The following is a 24186-nucleotide window of genomic DNA, read 5'->3' on the forward strand; positions in this document are numbered from 1 at the left end:
TTGAGCCCAGCCCTGCGGAGCGCTTGCCCTGCAGCGTCTGCGCTCACCCGTCTCCGCGACCCCGGAGGCGGGAACCCAGGTCTCCGTTTCGCCTGGGAGAGGATTGGCAGCTTAGAGGCGAGATGGTTGGCCTCCGTCACACATCTCACGAACTCTGGTGTAGGGCGCAGAGCAGGGCTGTGCGCCCCAGCCCCACCGATGACATCCAGCCCTTGGCGCTTCCACTGAGAAACCGCCCCTAAACAGCGCTGCCCGGGGCTCACCCCGACGGTGTGAGTCCCCGTCCCCCTCCCCAGCTCCCCGCACCTCCCACCCCCATCCCCAGTAAAGACTGGGAGGGTCCGCCCCCAGCCGGTCGCTGTGGGAACACAGCCAGCCGGCGGCTTGGACGCTGGGAGTCCAGAGCGGGAACAAGCACAGGTAATTACACCTTGGGCAAATGTTGGGCCGCCGGAAACAGAGGCCAGCAACACCGTGGAGCAGGTGGGCGTCCCGGAGGCCACCCCAGGAGGTGACATGCGAGCAGTGGCTGGCGGCCCAGGAGCCCTGTGGTGCAGCAGGGACCGTCCGGGCAGGAGAGGACCTTGTCCTTCCGCGAGGAGGAGGCCAGAGCGCTGGAGGCGGAGAGGACACGCGGCAGCGCATCTATTGATTCGTCAATATTTACCGAGTGCCTTTTCGGGGCCAGGCCCTGTGCCGCGCGCTGGGACTTACTTCCGAGAAAGGGAACGAAGAGCCCGGGAGCCTGGAAGGTAACTATCTTCGGGGAGGTGGGACTAGGCAGCCTAGAGATCCCCAGCCCTGGCCCGGGCTGCCCCCCTGGAGAGTGAGGGTGGTCTCTCCTCCCACCAGCGCAGGCCTCCGCCGGCCACCTGGGCTCTGGGAGAGGCCTCGGTCCCCGGGAAGTGCAGCCCTTTGCCATGGAGGGAGGGAGCTGGGGATGGCCTTCGGCTATCGCCGGTTGAAAGAAGGGTCACAAAAATGAAGCAGGCAAGACTTGGCCTGTCCCCTCAGGGCCAGCGTGGGCACCCAGGACCCCAGAGCTCTGAGTGGGAATGGGGGAGGGCAGAGGGCAGCGAGCAGCAGGTGCGTGTTGGCCAGGGATTAGGAGGGGCCCTCCCCTGTCCCGTCCTCAGTTCTTCTGACCAGACTGTGCTGCCTCAGAGCTTAGCACACAGTAGGAGTTTAATGAGTGCTTGGGGACTCCTCCCTCGCTGGCCTGAGGAGCATCTGGGCAGTGGTGGGGTGTGTGTGTGGGGAGGGGATGGAGGGTGGAAGCACTGGGAACAGGGCTGTTTAGCGCTGGGGCGGGGCTCAAGGTTTTGCTCCTTCCCTGAGGCAGACAGGTCCCGGCCAGAGGTGGACCTGGTGCTCAGTGAGGGAGATGCCCAGCAAGCCGTGGGGGTGGGCTGCGGTGGGACCTGGCTGCGCTGGGCGCACGCCCTGTCTGAAAAGTGGGGGAGGCAGGGCCTCGGGAGGGGTGGTGGGGACTGCGGGAGGCCCTAGCCGAGCGGGCAGGCCTGGGACCCGCAGGGGTGAGGTTGTCCACGTCTTTCTGGAAGCACTGGCCCCTGAGGGGGCGGGAGATGCCCAGCCCCGCTTGCTCCCCTTGCCTGGCCCAGGGGGAGCCCAGGAGGGAGGAGGAAGGTCGGGGTGCGGTGGTGTCTGAGTGGGCCCCCGGGAAGGGGTGGACCAGCTCCCTGCGGCGGAGCCCAGGTGGGATCAGTGCTCGCCAGTGGCCCGGGGTCTTTCGGTCCCCAAGGACTCTGCTGTGCTCTGGGCGGCTCCTGGCTAGGCCTGAGCAGACGGCGGGCCATGGAGGGGCTGGCGGTGCTGTCCCTGTGTCCCCTTCCGGAAGCTGCAGGTTGTGGGTGGCATACAGTGCCCCGGGCTGTGCCTGGCCAGGGGAGTGTGTCTCCGCATGCGTATTTTCTAATCCTAACGGCTGTTTCTCCTGCAAATGAGCCCTCAAAACTTGGCGTTCTGCCGCAGCGGGGCTGGTGGGTAAGGAGATGCTCACTCTGGCGAGGACAGTGGCTTCGCAAGGCCACCAGTTCTGACCCTAGGTGCTTCCCAGTCCAGGAGCTAGATTCGATCCCCTCTGGCTTTCGGGTGCTCCCTCATCCCCAAGCAGAGGGTTGGGGCCTGACGGGTGGGCCCTGAGCCCCGAGACCGGCTCAGCTCTGCTGGGCAGCCAGCATGTCCTCTGGGCGCAGGTGGGGGGAGGCAGGGGCGTCCTGGGGGACGAGCTGCGATGGTTCCGAGCAGTAGGCCACGCGCGTGGAAGGGAACACCTCGCGGGGTTTACAGCTCCGATGTGGCCTGGACTCCCGCAGTGGCCGCTGTGCCAAGCGAGGCAAAGTCCAAGCCCGGCTGTCCGGGGCGCCCTGGTTCCCCGCAGGTAATGCGGCTCCGCGAGGTCCCGGGGGTAGAGCCGGACCCGCGCAGGGCCAGGGAGGCAGCGAGGCTGCGTGCTGGGTCCGTCCATCCTTCCGGCCAGCCGAGCGCCCCGGTCTCGGTGGTCCGTGCGCGCCGCCTGCCGCCCGCCTGCGCGCGCTGCGCTTCGGCGAGGACGCCCGGGGCGGGCGCTTCTGAAAGGAAAGCGGTTCGCTTCCTCTCGCTGATTTGCAGCCCAGTGGACATAGAGGGACCGTTTTCCCAACGTGTCCACTTCCCACTACTTGACTTTGTAAAAGTCAAGGCCTAGTTAATAAAACGCGTGTCTCAGGTGAACACGGAGGCAGATGGATGTGAAAACGGGGTGCACCCGTGTTGCCAGCGCTCTCCGGTCACCCCGGACAGTTCCTCCGCGCCCCTTTCCGGACAATTGTCCCCCGGCCTTCTGACCTCTCGCAGCAGGCTAACGTCGCCTGTTCTCGAACTTCATGGAGACAGAAACGTGCAGCATGACTTCTTGTGTGTTTGGCTTTTTTTCACTCAAGGAACGATGCTCAGTCTCTGCGTGGTGTTTTGTGTTCTCTGGATGTGCAGTGGTACTCAAACCTACTCTGTTTCACTAGACTATTCCCGTAGTTCAGCTATAAGGACAGTGTGCCGAGCGATATGCTATATGCTGAAAAAAATTCTCACCGGAGGATATGTTTATTGATTTTAGAGAGAAAAGAGAGAGAGAAAGAGAGCAAGAGAGAGAAACAAACATGGATCCAGTGTCTCCGGGATGGGCGCCGACCGACCAGGCATCGGACCTGCTAGCTAGGCATGTGCCCTGACCAGGGATCGAACCCGTGGCCTTCTGGTGTACAGGATGACGCTCCACCCAACCGAGCCACCGACCAGGGCTCTGTGTGCTTCTAATGACACGTCACAGGTGATTTTCTTTCCTGTTATTTATTATATTTAAATACTTACAAACAAGTGCAGAGAGAATAGTAAACAAGCACTGAGCTCCTAGATCCCCCAATCATGTCTGTATTTTTCCATTTTTGCTTTAGATGAGACACAGGACAGCGGGGACCCAGGGGCAACCCCATTCCCCTGACCCGCTTTGTCCAGAGGCAGCCAGGGCAGGGTGCTGGGTGTCTTCCCAGGTCCGTCTTTATGCTTCACTGCATGTGTGAGTCCCATGTGTGTGCGGTGTTTTTTAAAGTATATTTTATTGATTATATTGTTACAGTAGTTCCCATTTTTTTCCCTTTGCTCCCCTCTGCCCAGTACCCCCCTTCCCTCCAATAGTCCCACCCCCTTGAGTTCATGTCCATGGGTCATGCATATACGTTCTTTGGCTTCACCCTTTCCTATATTATTCTGACCTTCCCCCTGTCTGTTTTGTACCAACCGATTATGCTTCTTAGTCCCTGCACCTTTTCCCCATTTCTCCCCCTCCCCCTCCCAGCCGATAACCCTCTGAATAATCCCCATACCTATGATTCTGTTCCTATTCTGGTTTGCTTAGTTAGATTTTTTTTTCTTTTTAGATTCAATTGTTGATAGTTGTGAGTTTGTTGTCATTTGAATGTTCATAGTGTTGACCTTATTTTTCTTAAATAAGTCCCTTTAACGTTTTGTATAATAATGATTTGGTGATGGTGAACTCCTTTAGCTTTGCCTTGTCTGGGAAGCACTTCATCTGCCCTTCCATTCTAAATGATAGCTTTGCTGGATAGAGTAACTTTGGGTGTAGGTCTTTGCTTTTCATCACGTTGAATACTTCTTGCCAGTCCCTTCTTGCCTGCAAAGTTTCTTTTGAGAAATCAGCTGACAGTCTTATAGGCGCCCCTTTGTAGGTAACTCTCTGCTTTTCTCTTGCTGCTTTTAATATTCTCTCTTTATCTTGAACTTTTGGCATTTTAATGATGATGTGTCTTGGTGTGGTCCTCCTTGAGTCTAGCTTGTTTGGAACTCTCTGTGCTTCCTGGACTTGTATGTCTATTTCCTTTGCTAAATTTGAGGAGTTTTCCTTCATTATTGTTTCACATAAGTTTTCAATTTCTTGCTCTTCCTCTTCTCCTTCTGGCATGCCTATGATTTGGATGTTGGCACATTTAAAGTTGTCCCAGAGGTTCCTAAGCCTTTCCTCATTTTTTTCAATTCTTGTTTCCTCATTCTGTACTGGTTGACTGTTGTTTTCCTTCTTATGTTCCAAATCATTGATTTGAACCCCAGTTTCCTTCCCTTCACCCTTGGTTTTGTGTGGATTTTTCTTTGTTTCACTTAGCATAGCCTTCACTTCTTCCCTTATGTGTCTCCTGTACTCAAGTATATCTGTCAAGCCCTTGGGCATCTTTATCACAAGTGTTTTGAACTCTGCATCTGTTAGGTTGGCTATCTCCTCATCACTTAGTTCTCTCACAGAAACCTGGATCCGTTCCCCCTTTTGGATCATACTTCTCTGTCTCCTCATCTTGACAGGCTCCTGTGTTTGTTTGCCTCTGTGTCTTAGGTAGAGCTGTTGCACCTGTTATGTTGTAAGGGGCGGAGCCTTAGGGATTTGTCAGTGCAGGGCGACCCGTTTCACCATGTTGTGGTGCTGTATGTGGGGGAGGGTCCGAGAGGGAACAATGCCGCTTGCTCAGCACTCGTCCCTTTTCCAGGCACTTCTCCCACTTTCGTATGAGACCTGCGCCCCTTTAGCTGCTGCACTGGCCATCGTTCCCAGAGTGGGTGGGTTTGTGGATGTTCTAGGACCGTGGGGTCCCTTTAAACAAGCAGACTCTGCTGAGACCGCCAGTTTCTGCCTCCGCCCCAAGCCCCACTGGTTTGCACAGTCAGAAGCAATGAGGCTTGATTTTCCCTGGTGCTGGGACCATGAGCTGCGAGGTCCGGTGAGGAGCTGTGAATGCTCCCCAGGTGTCCCTCCCGAGTTTGTAAAATGTTTGACTGAGCCTTCTGCTGGCCTGCCACTGTCGCCGCTGCTGGCAGCACACTGTGTCCTCTCCGCCTGGGCTCTGCCTCTCCTACCTGTCAGGGTGAGTATTTCTTCTTTATTTTCTGGAACTTCTGGTTGTCTCTAGGTTTGAGGTAGTTGTGTTCCTTCTTAGTTGTGGAGGCAGACGCAGCGTGTCTGTCTGAGCCTCTGACTTACCTGGAAGTCCCCGTGTGTGTTTTTAGGTATTGACGTATAAGCAACTGTTCCCCCTCAGTTTGCTTTTCATCACTTCCTGGTCTGTTTGCCCTGGTGGTGCCGGGGGTGGTGGCGGCCTGGGGGCCCATCTTAGGTGCTGTGGCTTCCACTGCACGCAGGGACTGTCGCTTAGCCGTCCCTCTGTCCCCGGACACGTGGCTCGTTCGCACGGTTTTCTGCATGCAGCCAGCGTTCTGGCTAATTCCTCTCAGAGCCACATCCCTCGGTCACCCCGCTGGCCCTGTCGGTGTCACCAGTGCATTAGACCCACCCCATCAGCGCCCCGCTTCCGCCGCCGCACCGGCATCACGTGTCCTCACAAGCCGGGCGCGCTGCACACGTTCAGCCTTCTGTTTTTCGCTTTCCGCATGCCTTTACTTTTGCCAATTCTCATGTAAAATCGCCTTTTTGTTGTGCTGAGACACGCATAACATAAACGTGCCCATCAGTGGCGTCGGGCACATGCACACGGTCCCGCAGCCGCCGCCCCCTCGTCTCCAGAACTTCCCCTGCTCCCCAACCGGCACTCTGTGGCCATCGAACACGCACGCACGCCCCCAGCCCCTGGGGCCCAGGGCTCTCGCCTGAAGACAGTGTCTAGCATCAGGAGATGCTCTTGGCCACCTCCAGCCGCGGTGCGGTCCTAGAGCCCACACGCAGCGTCTGCCACTAACACAGCCACGCCAGCTTTTTACAAAATCGGTGTTTGCATGACACACCTTTTGCTTCCTGCCTCCCTGGGTCCCCGTATTTAAAGTGTGTCTTTGGTGAACAGCGTGCAGTTGAGTTTTCTCTCAGTGTCCAGCCTGGTGTCCGAATCGGATGCGAGTGTTCAGGTCGCGCGCACGCAGGGTGATCGCTGACGCAGGTTACTGTACTGCTGGGCTTGTTGTCTGCGCCCGACTACCGCAACTTCCTCTTCCGCCTCTATCCAGGTTCTCTCTCCTGTTAGCTGCCTTTTTTTAAAGAAAGATTTTACTTAATAACTTTTAGAGAGAAGGGAAGGGAGGGAGAAAGACAGGGAGAGGAACATCCGTGTGTGGTTGCCTCTCCTGCACCCCAATTGGGGACCCGGCCCACAACCCAGGCCTGCGCCCCGACTGGGAATCGAACTGGCAACCCTTGGGTTCACAGGTCAGCGCTCAATCCACTGAGCCACACCAGCCAGGGCTAAAAACATAAAATTTATTAATGTCTTTTAACCTATGGATGTTGCAATGAACTTGGCCTTTCCTAATGGCTGCAGCGGGGTCACTGAGCTTCCGGGAGAAGCAGAGCTTTGCGCTGTGGCTTTTGCCAGGACAGCGCCACACAGACCTTCAGGGTTCGGAGGTTGGGGCTGTGGGTGCAGAGGTGGCCCGAGTGGTTTCAGTCCTCGCCGGAGCCTCCGCAGAGCATGGGGGTGAGGTGCCTGCTCTGTGGCCGTCCCGTGGCCTGCCCTCCAGCGGCTTAGGCATCAGGTGAGGACATTACTTGCCCACCCAGAGGGCAGGGCAGGGTTTGCTCGTCACAGAGTGGGGTGTGCAGAGCAGGCCCCCAAGCTTGCACATGGGGAAGGGACCGTGCTTTGGCTTTTGTCCTGCTTAGGGGACAGGTTGTCCGTGCGGGCTGGGGGTCCTGCTGGCGACACTGGGTTTTCTCATCGGCTCCTCAAGCGTGTGTGGGGGCCCCAAGACCGTCAGCATCCCGACATGAAAAACAGAGCCACTCACCCGGTCGCTGTAACAGGCCCCGTCTCATGGGGCTGCTTGCCCACCCACAGATCCTTTTCTGCGAGGAAGGCTCAGAGGGCAGCCCACGTCCCACATGTGGGCACTGTGGTGCTGGGAGGAAAAGGGTTTACTCAGGCTGTTCCGCTAGCCGGCTATGGGAACATGCACGTGGCGTTTGGGAGGCAGAGCGGAGCAGCGTCGGCGGAGGGCACTCCGGGAGCTCAGACAGGGCCCCGGAATGGAGCGGGTCACGGGCGCTGTTCCCACGCACACTCCCCCACCCCACAGAGGCAGGAAAACGGATAAATGCACCAACACAGCAGTGGGGCAAGCGTCTTTATTAGATGCTTACAGGGCAGGAGGGGCCACTTAGTGACCACAGAACAAGCAGAAAAGCCTGTGCCGTCCCCACGCAGATGTCCTCCCTGGAGGAGGGGCCAGGTAGGCAGGGCTTGGGGACGGTCCTTGGCCGCAGGTGCGGGGAAGGTCTTCTGCTGCTGGGAGACGGGGCTCTGGGGGTCATTCTTGGCCACAAATGCCCACGGCACTTCTTGCGGAAAGCCAGCGAAAAACGATCACATCTGGCGAGGGAGGGGATAGCAGGTAGGGCTCTGGGGTGGAGAGGGACAGGCTCATTCGGGGGGCTGGGAAGGGCAGGTGACGTCTTTGCTGCAGCCTGCCACCGGGGATGACACCAACTTTGGGAAGAGTCCCCGCAAAAACCAAAAATCAGATCTTGCACTGGCAGCAAACGGGGGCGCAGCAGCTGGTCTGGCAGCAAACGGGGGTGCAGCAGCTGGTCTGGCAGCAGCAGGGTTTGCAGCAGCTGGTCGGGCAGCAGATGGTTTTGCAGCAGCTGGACGGGCAGCAAACGGGGGCGCAGCAGCTGGTCTGGCAGCTGCAGGGTTTGCAGCAGCTGGACGGGCAGCAGCAGGGTTTGCAGCAGCTGGTCTGGCAGCAGCAGACGGGCACACAGCAGCTGGAGCCGCAGCCCCCCTTGCAGCCCCCACACGAGCCGCAGCCCCCGCACGAGCCGCAGCCCCCCTTGCAGCCCCCGCACGAGCCGCAGCCCCCCTTGCAGCCCCCGCACGAGCCGCAGCCCCCCTTGCAGCCCCCGCACGAGCCGCAGCCCCCCTTGCAGCCCCCACACGAGCCGCAGCCCCCGCGGCTGGAGCAGGCACAGGCCGGCACGCAGCAGCACACGGGCTCGCAGCCGCTGGGGCCGCAGCCCCCGGAACAGCCCCCGCAGCTCATGGTTCTGGCGGTTGAGGGCGGAGCAGGTCAGAGGAGCAGGTGGAGAGGGAGGTGGTTGGTGCGGGGCTCCCGGGCCGGGGCCTTTATGTACCTGCCGGGGCAGGGGAGACGCAGGCCGGCACACGGTCACTTCCTGGTTCCTGCGTGTGCCATATTTAGGACCTCTTCCACCTTGTTTTCCTGGTTTGAGGTTCACGTGCCATTACCTGCTCTTGGTTGCTCATCAGGACCCAGTCCTTTTGCTGATATCATGCTCAGACTTGAGGGGGCCCCGTCCCCCACCCAAGGGTGCGTCGCATTATTAACTGCAGAGTTTCATTTGATTTTAAGAGATGATGTATTTTAGCTGTGGAAAGGGTACAGATAATATGTCAAATAAACATGTACCAAACCTCCCCATTATGAAAATTTACAAAGACAGATGAAGCCCTTCACACACCCATCCGTGTTCCCCGCCACCCCGTGCTGTAGGCACGTTTCTGAGTTGGAGTTCATCAGTCCTGCGAGATCTGGACATTCTTACGAACTATATATTATCTTGAAACGCACATATTTTGCAGGGTTTGAACTGCATGGAATTGGGAGGATGCTTTCTTTCTCCTTCTGAAAATGGCTTTTGAAGAAATCAGGGCTGGAGATTTTTGTCAGTCCTGGTGCTTGGGTGGGTCCATTTTCTCTAATGGCTGAAGGTGCAACCACTAGAGTATCCGTTTACCTGCTGGGGGACATTTTGTTGCCGGTTTTTGCTATTTCAACCTGTTCTGGCTCTTGGAAGTCCCTGGGGCACCTGCCGGGGGGCGCTCACAGCTGGGTCCTGGGATCCACTGAGCCCTGAGCGGGCATTACCAGCCCATCCCCCAGAGCCGCCGTCCCAGCTGGCGTCCCAGCCCGCGCCTGCCACCGTCACCATCACCGGGAATACCTGCCGGTCTGGGGAGGCGGGGCTGCTCTGTTCGGCCTCGCTGCTCCCGGTTCCTCGTGAGCCTGCGAGTCTTTTCATGCTTCTTTGTTGCCAGAATCCTCTGTTCGTTCACCCTCCCTTCACATCCTTTGCCCACGTAGCAAAGCTGGGCTGCGTATTGTTTTCTTGAGTTCTGAGGTTCTTTCAATTTTCCGGACTCTAATCAGGAACAGGCACTGCCACTGTCGTTCTTCAGTCCGTGGGGGTCGCCCTCTGTGCTTCCCGCCCACCTGCCGCCATTTCTCGTGTACCAGCCTTTAAAATTTGGATGTCGCAAAACGTGTTCACCTTTTTCTTTAGAGTTCATATTTTTGTTTTTTTATTTGGAAACTCCTTCCCTTCCTCAAGACCCTTCATCAGATATAATTCCCTTTATGTTTGTTTGTTTTTTTGAAAATTGAAAGCTGGGAGTTATAAAGTAATTAAATTTTGGGTATTTTTTTTGAAGTAGAGATTCCACTTACTTAAAACTCTTTTCCAAGTGAATAGCAGGCCTGCCTGGTATGGCCGAGTCCTGGTGGTCTGCAGCGTGTGGTTCCGCCCCATTCCAGGCCCGCCCTCTGCCCGGGGACCCTCCAGGACCCAGTTCAAACATCCGGCTCCCTACGAGACTGAGTTGACCATGACCCTGGCCATGACCCCTCCCCCCCGCCCCGTCTCTTCTGTCCCCGTGGAGTGAGTCACCTTGTCAGCAGGGTTATTGCGCCCGCACTGAGTTAATAGATTTGCTGACGGGAGACCTGGCGGCGCAGAGATTTGATCCTTCTCATCCACGGACGCCACGTGATTCTCCGCTCACGCAGAAGGCCTGGAAGCGCCGTGGCCTCAAGATTGAATGCCTTTTCCTCCGTAGGGTCTCGCACGTGCTGGCCTCGCTGGGCTGCGCCTCCCCTGGGGGGTGGACGGGGCTCCTATACCCGCCCCTGTCGGAGGCTGGGTTCCGAAGCACCCAGCGGCCAGCCCTGCGTCCGGTTCCGCTTCCATTGTGGGGGCTGTTTCTCGTGACTGGGGAGGAGCCGCTTTGCAAACGCCTGTTTTGGGGGTTCCTGTCCCTGGCCAGCGGGCTGGATCCTGCGCCTTGACTGATTTAGAAGCGACCAACCCTGTACATTTCACACACAATGTTTTCAAACCAAACATGGTCTGAGTGCAAGGACAGCTTTTTGGGGCCAGGAACCGGGGAGACAGAGACGGCAGCCTGCTCGCCCCTCCCGCCTCACGGGCGCGTCAGCACCTCGGCCGTGTGTCTTTCCCTTCCCTCTGGCTCATGGTTTGTTGGCGCAGCGACATGTGCCTCCACACCCACGCGCGGCGTCCGGGGAGCCCCGGCGAGCTCTGTGAGCAGCCGCTGCCCCCTGCGCACACCACGCCGCCCCTGGGCCCCGGGCCAGTCCCGGAGCTCCCCGAGTGAGAAGCTAGAGCCGCTCCGGCGGGCGGCTGAGCGCGGGGCAGGCGGGCGAGCAGGGGCCGGGCTGGGTGCGGCGGCCGGAGCTGCGGCCCGAGCCTGGGCTGTGCGCTCGGCGCTCCCGGAACAGCCCGAGGACCCTCACAGCCCACCAGGAGGTCCGCGGTGGCCGGAGGAGGTGTTAGCGGGGCAGGCACGTGGAGCTGGGGCTCAGACCTGGTGGGGCCACGAGCAGAGGTCTGGAGTCTTCAGAAAGGGGAGGAAGGGAAGGACGTGGAGGGCGCTCGGCCCCTCGTCGGGCCTGGACCGGGGCTTGGGCTTGGCGACCCAGCGCGCCCTGGTCCTGAAGGCAGCTCTGGTCCCCGTGGGGCTGGGAGGGCAGAGGACGTGTTCTGTGTTAGTGGCTTAGAAAGGAGAGACACAGAAGACCCCGTCCCCTGGTCACACCGGGCAGCGGAGGCTTCCCGCAAACACAGCCCTCGCGGAGCCACTTAGAAATTGCCGGATGGCCGGCAGCAGGGCTGCAGCTCCTGTGCGACCCGGACGGGGCGGAGAAAATCGCCGCGTTCTTCCAGAGAACCTGACCATTTGCCTGGAAAACCTCCAAGTCAACAGGTCACTGTGCACAGGTTCAAGGGTTCCAGCTCAGCCAACAGCAACGGGGCCTTCCTCGTCACCACGGATAATTAGAAAATCTGGTGGAAAATAACGCATCATTTAAAATAGCAACAAAAGCTACATGTACTTAATCTATACGGAATGCCTGCGACCTCTATGAGGAAAATGGAAAAATCTTAAAAAAAAAAAAAAAAAAGCCCAAAGAAGATGTGGATGAGTGGAGTCATGTACCCCGTTCGTGGGTGCAAAGGCCTAACCTTAGACAGGGTTAGCACTCCCTGTATTCATCCATAGGTTCAGCGCCGTTCCGGTGGAGATCCCAGGAGGGTCTGATTGGGGAATTGTCCCCACAGAGCTAAGGCGCACGTGGAAAGCCCACGAGTGACTGAGCTGATGACGAGCTATCGGCCAAGGTGGGACGTGGCCAGATATCAGGCGTGACGCGTCCCAGTTATTCAAAGTGTGCTGTTGGCACGGGGCTGGGTAAGTAGAGGAAAGGATGGGACAGGAGCCCAGGAGAGAACCGAGGGTTTTCGAACTGTGATTTCTAATACACCGAACAGGGAAGAGGGCCCACTGGACACGGGAAATTCAGATTGGGCGCCTGCCTCACCCCTGTAGGACCCGGATGGATTTAAGACCTGACAGCACGTGTTCCGGTGGGAGGGAAAATATGGAAAGAGGAGAAGACCGAGCCGGAGGTCATGTTTATTATTTTAAGGGTAGGGAAGGAACTCTTAAATCCAACCCAGAGCACAAGTCATGGTAAGAAGAATGCCGGATTTCAGCACATCAAACCCACGGAATTAAGGGTTCCTCGGTTGAGGGAGGCCACCGCGGAGCAGCATGCAGGGTGGCGGGATACCCGAGAGAAGGTGTCGCCACATTTATCGCCACCGAAGGGCTGACGTGTGGGTTACACTAGAAAGTGCTGCAAGTGAAGTGGGGGAGGGGGGTGCGCGTGTGGAGGAGCCAGGAGCCCAAAGGGGACACGGTCAGGGGTCAGGGAATAGGACCGGGACACACATGAGTGGCCACGAGGACACTGAGAGGGCGTCACCCTTATTTTAAACCCGAGTAAAAGCAAATGAAAGGAAAACAGCCCTTTACAGCTGCAGAGAGGGTACGTCTGGTAGCTCTGCTGAGGAGCAAGCTGGTGGCCTGGAGTATCACATACACGTGTGCCCGATGACACGGCCCCTCGCCTCCCCGGGGACGCACCCCAGGGAAACACACACACAGATCCAAGGGAGAGGGACGTAAGCCGTGTGCTGCGTGGGGCAGCACAGAGCTCCCTGCAGGGCGGGGCATCCCTGCGGAGACTGTCACACTCTGTGTAGTGGCCTTTTCCTGTGGCAAGGCGGGCACCTCTCAGAAATGCCAGGAGGGCTGACAAGGAGACAGAGGACCAGCTTGGTGACCATCACAAAGGTAAGCAGACGCACACTGGAAAAAGACACCCTGTCTGTCACAACAGGACGCCCGCATGTTCCCATGAACTCGTGGGAGAGAGGGATGCCAGAGACGCGCGTGAGCATGTGCCCCTGCGTGGGGCGGACGAGGATGGGCATGGCCATCATGACACGGGAGGGTCACTTGCTGACGATTGTGAGTTGCACAGCGGCCCCCGGGGCGCCTCGCCGTGTGTCCTCGGGTGTTCTGGGAGGTGTGGGCGTTCCGCTGGCAGCAGGAAAACCGACAGGATCCCTGTCCCGCAGGAGTCCTGCTCGCTCCCTTCTCACCTGTCCCGTCTGGGAGGTGACCCTTGTCACCGCTGGAAGACAGTTTACCCGCTGGCCCCCCACGAGGGGATGGGCCTGTTCTCTCTGGACACACTGGCCCCGTTCTTCCAAGCAGCTGGCCTCAGGAAGATGCCAGATCAGCCAGAGCTCTGCTGTGTCTTCGTTTCTACCCATTCGGGAAATTTCCATTGGGTTCCTGGTGTTGGTTTCTAGCCTGTTCCCAAGGCGGAGACAGAACGGGCTCCGGGTGGCTCTAGCCCTCTGCCGTTTGTCTGGGCTGCTCTTGTCCATTTCTGCGGTCGCGCTGAGGGTGCAGACCCGGAACACGAGGCTCTGCATACGACGTGTGAGGTCAGTTGGTTAATTTTGGGGTTCAGACACGCCAGATCGGCTCTGATGGTTTTTGTCTGCTTGCATGTAAATTACGCAGGCAGGGCTGCTAAAAATTTCCGCTTTGATTTCGGTTTTCCTCCTCTCACCCCGTAGTTTGTCAAATGTTGCTTCCTTTTTTTAAAGGCATTTCGTAATGAATCGGCAGACTTTATTAATTTATTTGTGTGGTTGCCTCTCACGCGCCCCTAACTGGGGACCCTGCCCACAACCCAGGCCTGTGCCCTGACTGGGAATCGAACCAGCGACCCTTCGGTTTGCAAGCCGGTGCTCAGTCTGCTGAGCCGCACCAGCCGGGGCTCTCAACAGATTTTAAATGGTTAGAACTCTTAGTTTATTGAAGTGACACTAGTGACTTTTTGGGCCTTTATTTCTGTTCTGCCTCCTAGGAATCTAGCGTTCTTTGCACGGACCGCCCTTTTCGTCCTTGATTTTTAACCCACCGACAGCCTAGCCTTTCCCGCTGTGTGTGTTTGGTGCGGCTTTTGAATTTGCCTGCAGCGGGATTTGGGGAACCCGAGTTCAGCAGTCACGGCATTTAAACTGGGGCCCGTCTGTCCGTTTACGTCTGACGCTGTTGCGGACACGCGTGGGCGTAAGGCCCCCCGCCTTGTGTTTAAGGCGGTGCTGAGCGTCTGCATTCTCTCCATTTCCTGGGGCGCCTCTGGCCCCGAGGGCCCTGTCCTGCCCCGCTTCTCCCCGCGGCCTTGGGGGCCGGCCTGTGTGGGCGGGGCCTCGGGGCGTGTGGGCGGGGCCTCGGGGGCGGGGCCTTGGCCCGCTTCAGCGTTTGTCACTTTCTCTTGAATCCTCTGTTTCTTCTTTCATCTCTTTGCGGTTTTTCACGTTGTCTGCTGTGCTCACACGCTCTGGGGTCCCCTGCCTTCCCGTCTGTTTCTGAAACGGTTTTTCTCCGCTGGCCCGTGCGCCCTTCCCTTGCCGGCTGTCGCCTGGTTTCCCAAATATTCCGGGTCTGGCCCACGGCCCACGGGCATCTTGTGCGCATGCCGGGGCCGTCCCCTAGTTCTGGACGGGGGAGCTGCGTGGCCGTTGGTTTCAGGGCCGCGGCCCCCGTCCCGCAGGGAGCCCCCACCCCCACCCCCCGTTTTAGGTGCTGAGCTCGAAACCTATGCAGGTCTCTCGTGGCCGCTTCCAGGGCCCCCTGTCCTCCGGGGGTTGGCCGTCACCCCGATTTCTCCTGCCTAGATGCCGAGTCCGCAGAGGGCTGTGGCCCTTGGAAACCCACACCCTGGGCTCCCCTGGTTTCGGTAGAAGCACCCACTGTGACTTCTAAGCTCCTAGCTGGTGACTCTGTCTGCTTTTACGTGTGGACACAGAAATATGCAGGCACCCATTGTCCACCCACGCCACCTTTCCCGAGTCCCCGACTAGAATATTTGACCAAAGCATCTTAAACCGCATTTTCGTTCAGCACCGTCGAATAAACAACCCCCGGCTCCCTGGTGAGGCGAGGCCTCTGGCACACTCTCTCCTTTCCCAAATGGAGCTGGGAAAATCCAAAATTTTGTTTCCAGGTCATTCTGTGTTTCCTCCCCCTCATGCCTCCCCCCCCCCGCCGTCAGCCACTCTCTGGGTCTCGCTGCACAGCCCATGGGCGCCCACCGACCGCCCGTGCTTCTGGGTTTTTCTCTGTGGTGTGGAACGCTCGTTGGGCCGGGGCACTTCCGCACGAACTTGGGTCCTCTCCTCCCCAGAAACACCGTCACTTCTAAAACCTTGCACAGTGACCTGCTCTGGCAGTACGGCGCTGCCGAGGCGTGTCCACGTGGGACAGCCTCACTCCCCCAGGTCCCCCAAAGCACCCGTGCCCTCGCTGTGGCGGCCGGGGCCCCGAGTGGCACTCACTGCAGCGCACTGCTGATCCCTCACTTTGTCTTTGAATCATTTGTCTGAATCGCGGGGGGTCCGCAGCTCCCCAAGGGGAGGGCCTGGCATCTTCGTCCGTGGCTCCCTCTGGGCCTGGCCTTGACCAGCACTTGGGAGCCGGAAGCCAGGCGGGTGGCCACTGTTCCCGGTCACCTGGGCACTCCTGCCAAGCCCGGCTCTGGTGGTCATTGCCGCTCAGCACTGTCTGTGTGTGTGTCTGCCCTTGGCACCTCTAGGGGAGGCACCTGGCGCCCATTCCCTGTGTCAGAGCACCCTCATCCTGGCAGTGGACAGGACGGTGACTTTGGGGGCCACCGGGAAGACAAGCCCATGGGAGGTGCTCTGTGGCCATGCCAGACAGAGGTGGCGGGTCCAAGATCATATTTATGTGGCCGTTGGTGATTCGTCACCAGACAGGAAAGAATTACACCAAGTATACGGTGGGCTTCCAGGGACAGGAGAAGTTTTATTAAAGAGAAATTCAGGGTTTTTTTTAAACAGAAGAAGTTGGAAGCAAAGGAGGAAGGAAACTGTCATAGTGAAGGCTAGTCATGGTGATGGAGAATGTGGCCGGAGGAGCTAGAGTCCCGGCGACGAAGAAGCCAGGTCACAGCAGTCCTTGGTCACCATGCTGACACGCAGCCCTGGCTCTGCAGGGTCCGCCCCCACCCCTCCGCCAGCCCAGGAGGGCCGGCAGAGGCTCTGCTCACCAGTCAGAAGGGCACCTCATGGCTGTCAGCTGGCACCTTCTTCCAAGCAGAGGCATCCCTGGGGTCCAGGAATCACACTGCTCCTGAGTGAGGGGGACAAAGACAGGCCAGGGCGCTGCACAGTGGAGGGTGATCTGAACCCCATAAGACAAGGAGGAGGGTGTTGCAGTCCCTCAGGGAGCATGTGCGGAGAGACCTGACTCAGGTCCCCAGGCTCTGAGACTGAAAGTCTGGGCGCAGAGCCTCAGATCTTGCACTGGCAGCAAATGGGGGCACAGCAGCTGGTCTGGCAGCAGCAGGGTTTGCAGCAGCTGGACGGGCAGCAAACGGGGGTGCAGCAGGTGGTCGGGCAGCAGCAGGGTTTGCAGCAGCTGGTCTGGCAGCAGACGGGGGCACAGCAGCTGGTCTGGCAGCAGCAGGGTTTGCAGCAGGTGGTCGGGCAGCAGATGGTTTTGCAGCAGCTGGACGGGCAGCAGACGGGCACACAGCAGCTGGAGCCGCAGCCCCCCTTGCAGCCCCCGCACGAGCCGCAGCCCCCCTTGCAGCCCCCGCACGAGCCGCAGCCCCCCTTGCAGCCCCCGCACGAGCCACAGCCCCCCTTGCAGCCCCCGCACGAGCCGCAGCCCCCCTTGCAGCCCCCGCACGAGCCGCAGCCCCCCTTGCAGCCCCCGCACGAGCCGCAGCCCCCGCGGCTGGAGCAGGCACAGGCCGGCACGCAGCAGCACACGGGCTCGCAGCAGCTGGGGCCGCAGCCCCCGGGACAGCCCCCGCAGCTCATGGTTCTGGCAGTTGAGGGCGGAGCAGGTCAGAGGAGCAGGTGGAGAGGGAGGTGGCTGGTGCGGGGCTCCCGGGCCGGGGCCTTTATGTACCTGCCGGGGCAGGGGGGACGCAGGCCGGCACGTGGTCACTTCCTGGTTCCTTGTGTGCCACTCTGCTGTGCCGTGTTTGTTTGCTGGGTGTCCCCGTCCTCACTGGCTCAGGAAACGTCCACTCTCTTAGGTTTCTAAATTCGGTGTCTTCCTCTCTTGGCCTGTGTAACGAGGGACTCAGCTTCTGTTTGCCTGGTGCTTCCCGGCAGCGGCAGGAACGGGCCACCTGCCTTCGTGCTAATTGCCAGAACCGCGCAGGGTCCCAGGAGCATCCTCAGGGGTCTGACTTCCTGCAGTGGCTGGCGCTGGGGGCGAGGGCAGGAGCCACGGGGAGCGAGCCTCATGGTCTCGGTGCCCAGGGCCCAGTCCTTTGGGCTCGTTGAGGAGACTGTTAATTTCTAATTAATTCTCATACTAGTTTTGTTATTCAGTATTTAAAGATTAATTTAAATTTTTATCAAAGTGAAGTACATAGGGTTTGGCTTTTTAATTATTTGCTTATTGTTAAAAGTTGTATTGGATTTATAGGGGTGACATTGGTGAACAAAATTATCCAGGCTTCTGGGGCACAATTCTGATATGTCAGCTGCGTGTTGTACTGTGTGCTCAGCACCCAGGAGAGTCTCTTTCCGTCACCATTTACCCCCGTCTCCCTCCACCTGCCCCCTCACCCTCTCTTACCGCCCCCCCATTCCCTCTGGGAATCAGCATATTTCTGTCTATGTCTGTGAGTGTTTTAATCCCTCGCCCTTTACCCCCGGCCCCCCACCCCCTCCCTCCGACACCCATCAGGCTCCTCTCTGTATCTGTGGGGCTGCTTCTATTTCGTTTGTTACTGTTTTCTTTTTTATTAGATTCCACCTCTAAGTAAAATTATATGGTATGTCTCTTTCTCTGACTTGCTTATTATTTCCTTTTTTCTTTTCTTTTTTTTTTTTTAGAGTTTTTATTTATTGATTTTAGAGAGAGCGGAAGGGATGGTGAAAGAGAGGGAGAGAAACAGCAACGTGAGAGAGAAACATTGATCTGTTGCCTCTCACGTGCGCCCCCAGTGGGGGACCTGGCCCGCAATCCAGGCACATGCCCTGACTGGGAGTCGAACTGGTGGCCTTTCAGTCCACTGGCCGGTGCTTTATCTGCTGAGCCACACCATCCAGGGCCGGACTGGCTTATTTCACTCAGCACAGTAATCTCCAGGTCCACCCATGCTGTTGCAACAGGTAAGATTTCCTTCTTTTTGATGGCTGCATAGCACTCCCTTGTGGAAGTGTCTTGTAGTTGTTTTAACTGTTCAGCTACCGATGGACACCTGGGCTGCATCCATAGCTTAGCGACTGTAAAGGACACTGTGATGAACGCAGGGGTGGGTACGTACTTTCGAATCGGTGTTTTGAGTTTCTTTTATTTTTAAAGTATATTTTATTGGTTATGCTGTTACAGTTGTCCCAGTTTCTTTCTCTTTGCTCCCCTCTGCCCAGTACCCCCTTCCCTCCAGCAATCCCACCCCCCTTAGTTCATGTCCATGGGTGGTGCACATAAGTTCTTTGGCTTCACCCTTTCCTGTGTTATTCTTAACTTCCCCCTGTTTTGTACCAACCAATTTGCTTCCTGATCCCTGCGCCATTTCCCCATTTCTCCCCCTCCCCCTCCCAGCTGATAACCTTCCAGATGATCCCCATACCTGTGAGTCTGTTCCTGTTCTGGTTGTTTGTTTAGTTTGTTTTTGTTTTTATTTTTTTAGTTTCTGTTGTTGATGTTGTGAGTCTCTTGTCATTTTAATGTTCATAGTGTTGATCTTCTTTTTTTAAAATAAGTCCTTTTGACATTTCATACAATAAAGGCTTGATGATGATGAACTCCTTCAGGTTTATCTTGTCTGGGAAGCACTTCATCTGCCCTTCCATCTAAATGATAGCTTTGCTGGATAGAATAATCTTGGTTGTAGGTCCTTGTTTTTCATCACCTTGAATACTTCTTGCCAGTCCCTTCTTGCCTGCAAAGTTTCTTCTGAGAAACCAGCTGAGACTCTTATAGGCACCCCTTTGTAGGTAACTCTCTGCTTTTCTCTTGCTGCTTTTAAGAGTCTCTTTATCTTTCACCTTTGGCATTTTAATGATGATGTGTCTTGGTGTGGTCCTCCTTGGGTCTAGCTTGTTTGGGACTCTCTGTGCTTCCTGGACTTGTCTGTCTATTTCCTTTATCAAATTTGGGAAGTTTTCCTTTATTATTTTTTCACATAAGTTTTCAATGCCTTGTTCTTCCTCTTCTCCTTCTGGCACCTCAATGAGTCAGATGTTGGCATGTCTAAAGTTGTCCCAGAGGTTCCTAAGCAACAATTCTTGTTTCCTCATTCTGCACTGTTGACTGTTTTTTTCTTCCTTATGTTCCAAATCATTGATATGAACCCTGGTTTCTTTCCCTTCACCATTGGTTTTGTGTGTATTTTCCTTTGTTTCACTTAGCATAGCCTTCATTTCTTCCCTTATGTGTTGCCGTACTCAAGCATATCCTGTGAGCATCTTTATCACTAATGTTTTGAACTCTGCATCTGTTAGGCTGGCTATCTCCTCGTCGCTTAGTTCTCCCACTGGAACCTTGATTCTTTTCCCCTTTGGGCCATACTTCTCTGTCCCCTCATCTTGACAGGCTCCTGTGTTTGTTTGCCTCTGTGTCTTAGGTAGAACTGTTGCACCTGTTACATTGTAAGGGGCGGAGCCTTACGGATTCGTCAGTACAGGGCGACCCGTTTCACCACGTTGTGGTGCTGTGTGTGGGGGAGGAGTCTGAGAGGGAACAATACCTCTTGCTCAGCACTTGCCCCTTTTCCAGGCACCTCTCCCACTTTCTTATGGGACTGGCACCTCTCTAGCTGTTGTCCTGGCCATTGTTCCCAGAGTGGGTGGGTCTGCGGATGTTATAGGACCGTGGGGGCCTCTAAACAAGCAAACTCTACTGAGACAGGCAGTTTCTGCCTCTGCCCCAACCCCCACTGGTCTGCACAGTCAGAAGCAATGAGACTTGATTTTCCCCGGCGCTGGGACCGTGAGGTGGGCGGTCTAGTGAGGAGCTGGGAACACTCCCCAGGTGTCCCTCCTGACTTTTTAAAACTTGTGACTGCACTTTTCCACGGGCCTGCTGCTGCTGCCGCTGCTGCCACCACCACACCGCGTCCTCTCCACCCTGGCTCTGCCCCTCCTACCTGTCTGGATGAGTGTTTCTTCTTTATATCTTTGTTTGCAGGACTTCCATGCAGCTTAGTGTTCTGGAACTTCTGGTTGTCTCCAGTTTTGAGGTAGTTGTGTTCCTTCTTAGCTGTGGAGGGAGACGCAGTGTTTCCACCTACACCTACACCTCTATCTTGGTTGGAAGTCCTTTGGTTCGACTTTCTTTGGATAAATTCCCAGAAGCGGAATCGCTGGGTCATAAGGCAGTTCCATTTTTCATTTTTTGAAGTATCTCCATACTGCTTTCCACAGCGGTTTCCCCAGTCTGCATTCCCACCAGCAGGGCACCAGGGTCCCCTTTCTCCGCATCCTCGCCAGCACTTGTTGTTTGTTGATTTGTTGATGACGGCCATTCTGACCCAGTCTGCTTCTCCCCTGCACAGCCATGGCCACTGGCCCGACCGCCACAGTCTGTCTCCCAGGTCATCTCCAGCCTGTTCAATACAGCAGCAAAGTGACCCCATGTGATCCCAGGTCACACGTGTCTTCTGAGGGACATCCCTGTGACGTCCGAACCCACCAAGGCAATGCCCTGTGTCTTCAACGGCCCCCAAGGCCTGACAGCAGACCCCACATGCTCACACTGCCCTTCCTGTCCTTGCGTCTCCTGCTGCCTCACAGTCCTCCAGGTTCCTCCCAGCTGCCACCTGTGTCCTTGGAGCCTCTGCTGTCTGTCCCCTGCACGTCCTCAGGGCTCCCCAGCCTCCTCCGGCCTCTGCCCACATGACCGCATCTTGGCAAGGCCTTGCCCGCACGCCTTTTTAGAAATGTACCCACCACCTCACCGCCATGCCCTGCTCTCCCGCCCCTTCCTTTCCTATGTTAGTCGTCATGTCTGTCACCATCGGCAGTCAGCTCGCTCCTCGTCTCTTCCCGGCCCCGCCACTGCCCGCTACGTGAGCACGTAAAAGGCACAAACATTTTGTTCCCTTGTCTTCTGCCGCTCCAGCTCCCACCTGACCCGGAACAGATGCTCCATCCGTGGGCTGAATGGACTCATGAATTTCCACAGGGCTTTAGGACGGGAGGGACAGGGACACGTGTGGAGTCCGCCGCCTACTTTTGAGTAAGCTAGGTATGCCAGTCATTGGAGAGCCGGCCCGGTGCCAGGCGTGTGGGCAGGAAGTGCTGGCACCATGAGCGCAGCTGCGCCCCCCGCTCAGGTCACAAAGCCACGCTCCCGAGGCAGCACCTTCTCTCTCCTTCCCCAGACCCTGCGGTTCTGGCCGTGTCATCTACAGAGCGGTCCTGCCCACCCTGGAGCTCTGCAGAATGGAACGCTGTCATGTGAGTGCAGAACTCCATGGTTTGTGCGTGAGATCCACGCACGCGGTGGTCCGAAGCTGGAGTTCCCCTAATTTCATGCTTTAGTAGCATCCCACTGCCCGTGTGGGCATCACGTTTCTGCGTCTCTTGTGCCGTTGCAGGCATCGCGGCCTGGTTTCCGGCTGTGGGGGTAAGGCTTCTGCACCGCTTCCACGCTAGTCTAGGGAGGCGCGTGTCTTTACGCTCCTTTTGGGCATGCCCTCCCGGGGTGTGACTGAGCGCCGGCGGTCTGTCCGCCTTCGTAGCTTGTGCCACGTCATCTTCCAAAGGGGCCGTGTCAGTTTCCAGCCCAACGGGGCGCAGCTGACAGTTCTGGTAGCTTCACGGTCTCACCTACGTCTGGCACCGCTGGGGCTTTTAATTTCAGCTCTGCTGGTCTGTGTAAATAGCCTCACTTACCTTGGGTCACTAATGTGGCAGACAAGTTTTTAACGTGCTTGCTGGGTACTGAGGTGTCCTCTTTAAATAGTGCCTTTTCAAGTCTGCTCTTCATTTTGTTCTATTCTGTGCTGTTATTATTATTATTCTGTTGAAACTCTTTATTTAATCTGGATGCCCTTTGAGTTGACAGGTGGGACAAATATCTCCAAACCAGTGGTGAAGAGAATCAAACTGGGGTTCAAACAGGGGAGTACTGGGCAGAGGGGAGCTAAGGGAAAAGAAATGGGGGCAACTGTAACAACATAATCAATAAAATATACTTTCAAAACAAAAATAAAACAAAACAAAGAAATCTTTGCCTACATACTTTTCATTTGCAAGTCATATATTTTTATATACTTTACCCTTTCTGAGTCCCATAAAAAAGGTGCATCTCCTTTAAGCAACGTGGATTTGGGAACACTGCCCACCCGCGTTTCCCTTCCAATTGGGCTTTCAGTCCACTTGTGTCTCACGTAGCTGGCGGTGTGTGCCACGTGGATTCAGAGACACCGGTGTGCTCTTTGCTCTGTGTGTGTTCCATCCGTCTCTTCTTGTTGATGGAAAATTTAACTTTTACACTTTCCCCTTCTTTTAAGACCACCCTTACTTTTGTCTTCGCAGTCACCCTAGAGACGAATGCACATTTCCGGCTTAACTAAAATGGGTCCAAACCCAGCTACGTCACCACCTGCACAGTACTGCAGAGAACGAGGACACCCCCCCATTTCCCGCGTCCTGCATCAGAGCCCCCGGTACTGCGGAGTTTTGCTTTAACCACATTTTAAACACCAGGATCCATGATTTGTGCTGTTATATACGGGCAACGCTGTTTAAATGGACCCGCGTGTCTACCCTTTCCTTCTGCTTCATTCCTTTCTGTGTTCTGAACCTTCATCAGGCATTTGTTTTCTTCTGTCCAAAGAAAATCCTTTACTATTTCCTCATGGAGGCTCCAGGGGACCCCTGTCCCGGCCTCTCCCAGCTCCAGAGGCACCTGTGTCCCTGGGTCAGGACTCCTTTCTCCATCTTCCAAGTCACAATGGCCAGTTGAGTCCTTTTCATGCTGCCATCTTTCTGGGTGTGACATTTTGGCTTCCCTTTTCCCTGTTTCGTGACCTTGTGATTGTATTGGACAAGGTGTTCTGATCACATTACCGGTGAGCTGGTGAGCAGCCTTTCCTCCACCTGCCACCTGAATTGCCTGTGCTATGTCACCGAACAGAGTCACAAGTGGTGGGGGTTAGGACAGGATGCCTCTGGGGAGGCATCATTCTGCTGCCTCACTGTTCTAACCACAGTGGAGTTTCATACAGAGAGCTGGGCAGTTTCGGAGTCACTGAAGGGCCGGAGAAGCTGACCTCCCGGAGCGACTCCTCCAGGCTCTGCGCCTTGGCAAAGGTGGTGCCCACGGCCAGGCAATGGACTGTCGCTGACGTCATTCCCAATGGTCCTCCGTGCTTCGGCCTCATTTGTTTTTCTAATAAAATGAGAAAGCAGAGTGACTGAGCCTATTTACATCTGGGGCCATAGCTGCAAGGGAGTCAGAGAAATGTTTTCCCATTTCTGTGACAGGGAGGGAAGTAGGATGGGGAGGTGCTGGCACCAATACACCTAGTTTATTTCCCCAAAGAGAAGTCCTACTGCTGCACGGTGCCGGACAAAGAACACAAGCCCCACGTCCTGATAGGGGCCCAGGGCTGGGCACCCTGTTTGCCCTGCCTCAGTGGGGATGTGCATGCGCAGGTAATGGGGACATCAGAGGCAGTGCCCGGCTAGCGGGCCTGGGCCCTAGTAGCCCACTCACAATGGTAGGGAGACTGCAGAGAGAGAATCACACTGCGTATGAAATGGCTTCAGGACAGACACGATTTTATGGGGAGGAAACTTTATTATAGTTTAACAGACAAATACAGAAACTGTTGGCCATCAGGGAGCCCCACGGGACTGCACTTTGTTGGGAGAAGGGAGTGGCTGGGAGGTGATTGGGGTGATCCTTTTCCTTCCTGAGGGGCAGGGAGTGGACGCCCCTGGCCAGTCACTGGTGGCTCCTTAGCGCAGGGTCAGTGCCTGGGAGTGGAAGATACAGG

The 24186-nt window shown here is 56.5% G+C and overlaps 1 long non-coding RNA gene across 2 annotated transcripts; it reads left to right on the plus strand.

Annotated features, from left to right (window-relative positions):
• The first annotated feature begins 460 nt into the window (after positions 1-460).
• Positions 461-23601, plus strand: LOC150017331 (uncharacterized). Of its 2 annotated transcripts, XR_016509148.1 has the most exons (4): positions 461-752; positions 3116-3328; positions 18068-18346; positions 22721-23601. It is a non-coding gene; the product is annotated as an uncharacterized LOC150017331 (long non-coding RNA). The 2 variants fall into 2 exon arrangements; XR_016509149.1 differs by lacking the exon at positions 18068-18346.
• The last annotated feature ends 585 nt before the right edge of the window (positions 23602-24186 follow it).

This window comes from Furipterus horrens, unplaced genomic scaffold, assembly GCF_987537825.1.
Source record: "Furipterus horrens unplaced genomic scaffold, mFurHor1.1.pri manual_scaffold_2, whole genome shotgun sequence".
Classification (NCBI taxonomy): Eukaryota; Metazoa; Chordata; class Mammalia; order Chiroptera; family Furipteridae; genus Furipterus; species Furipterus horrens.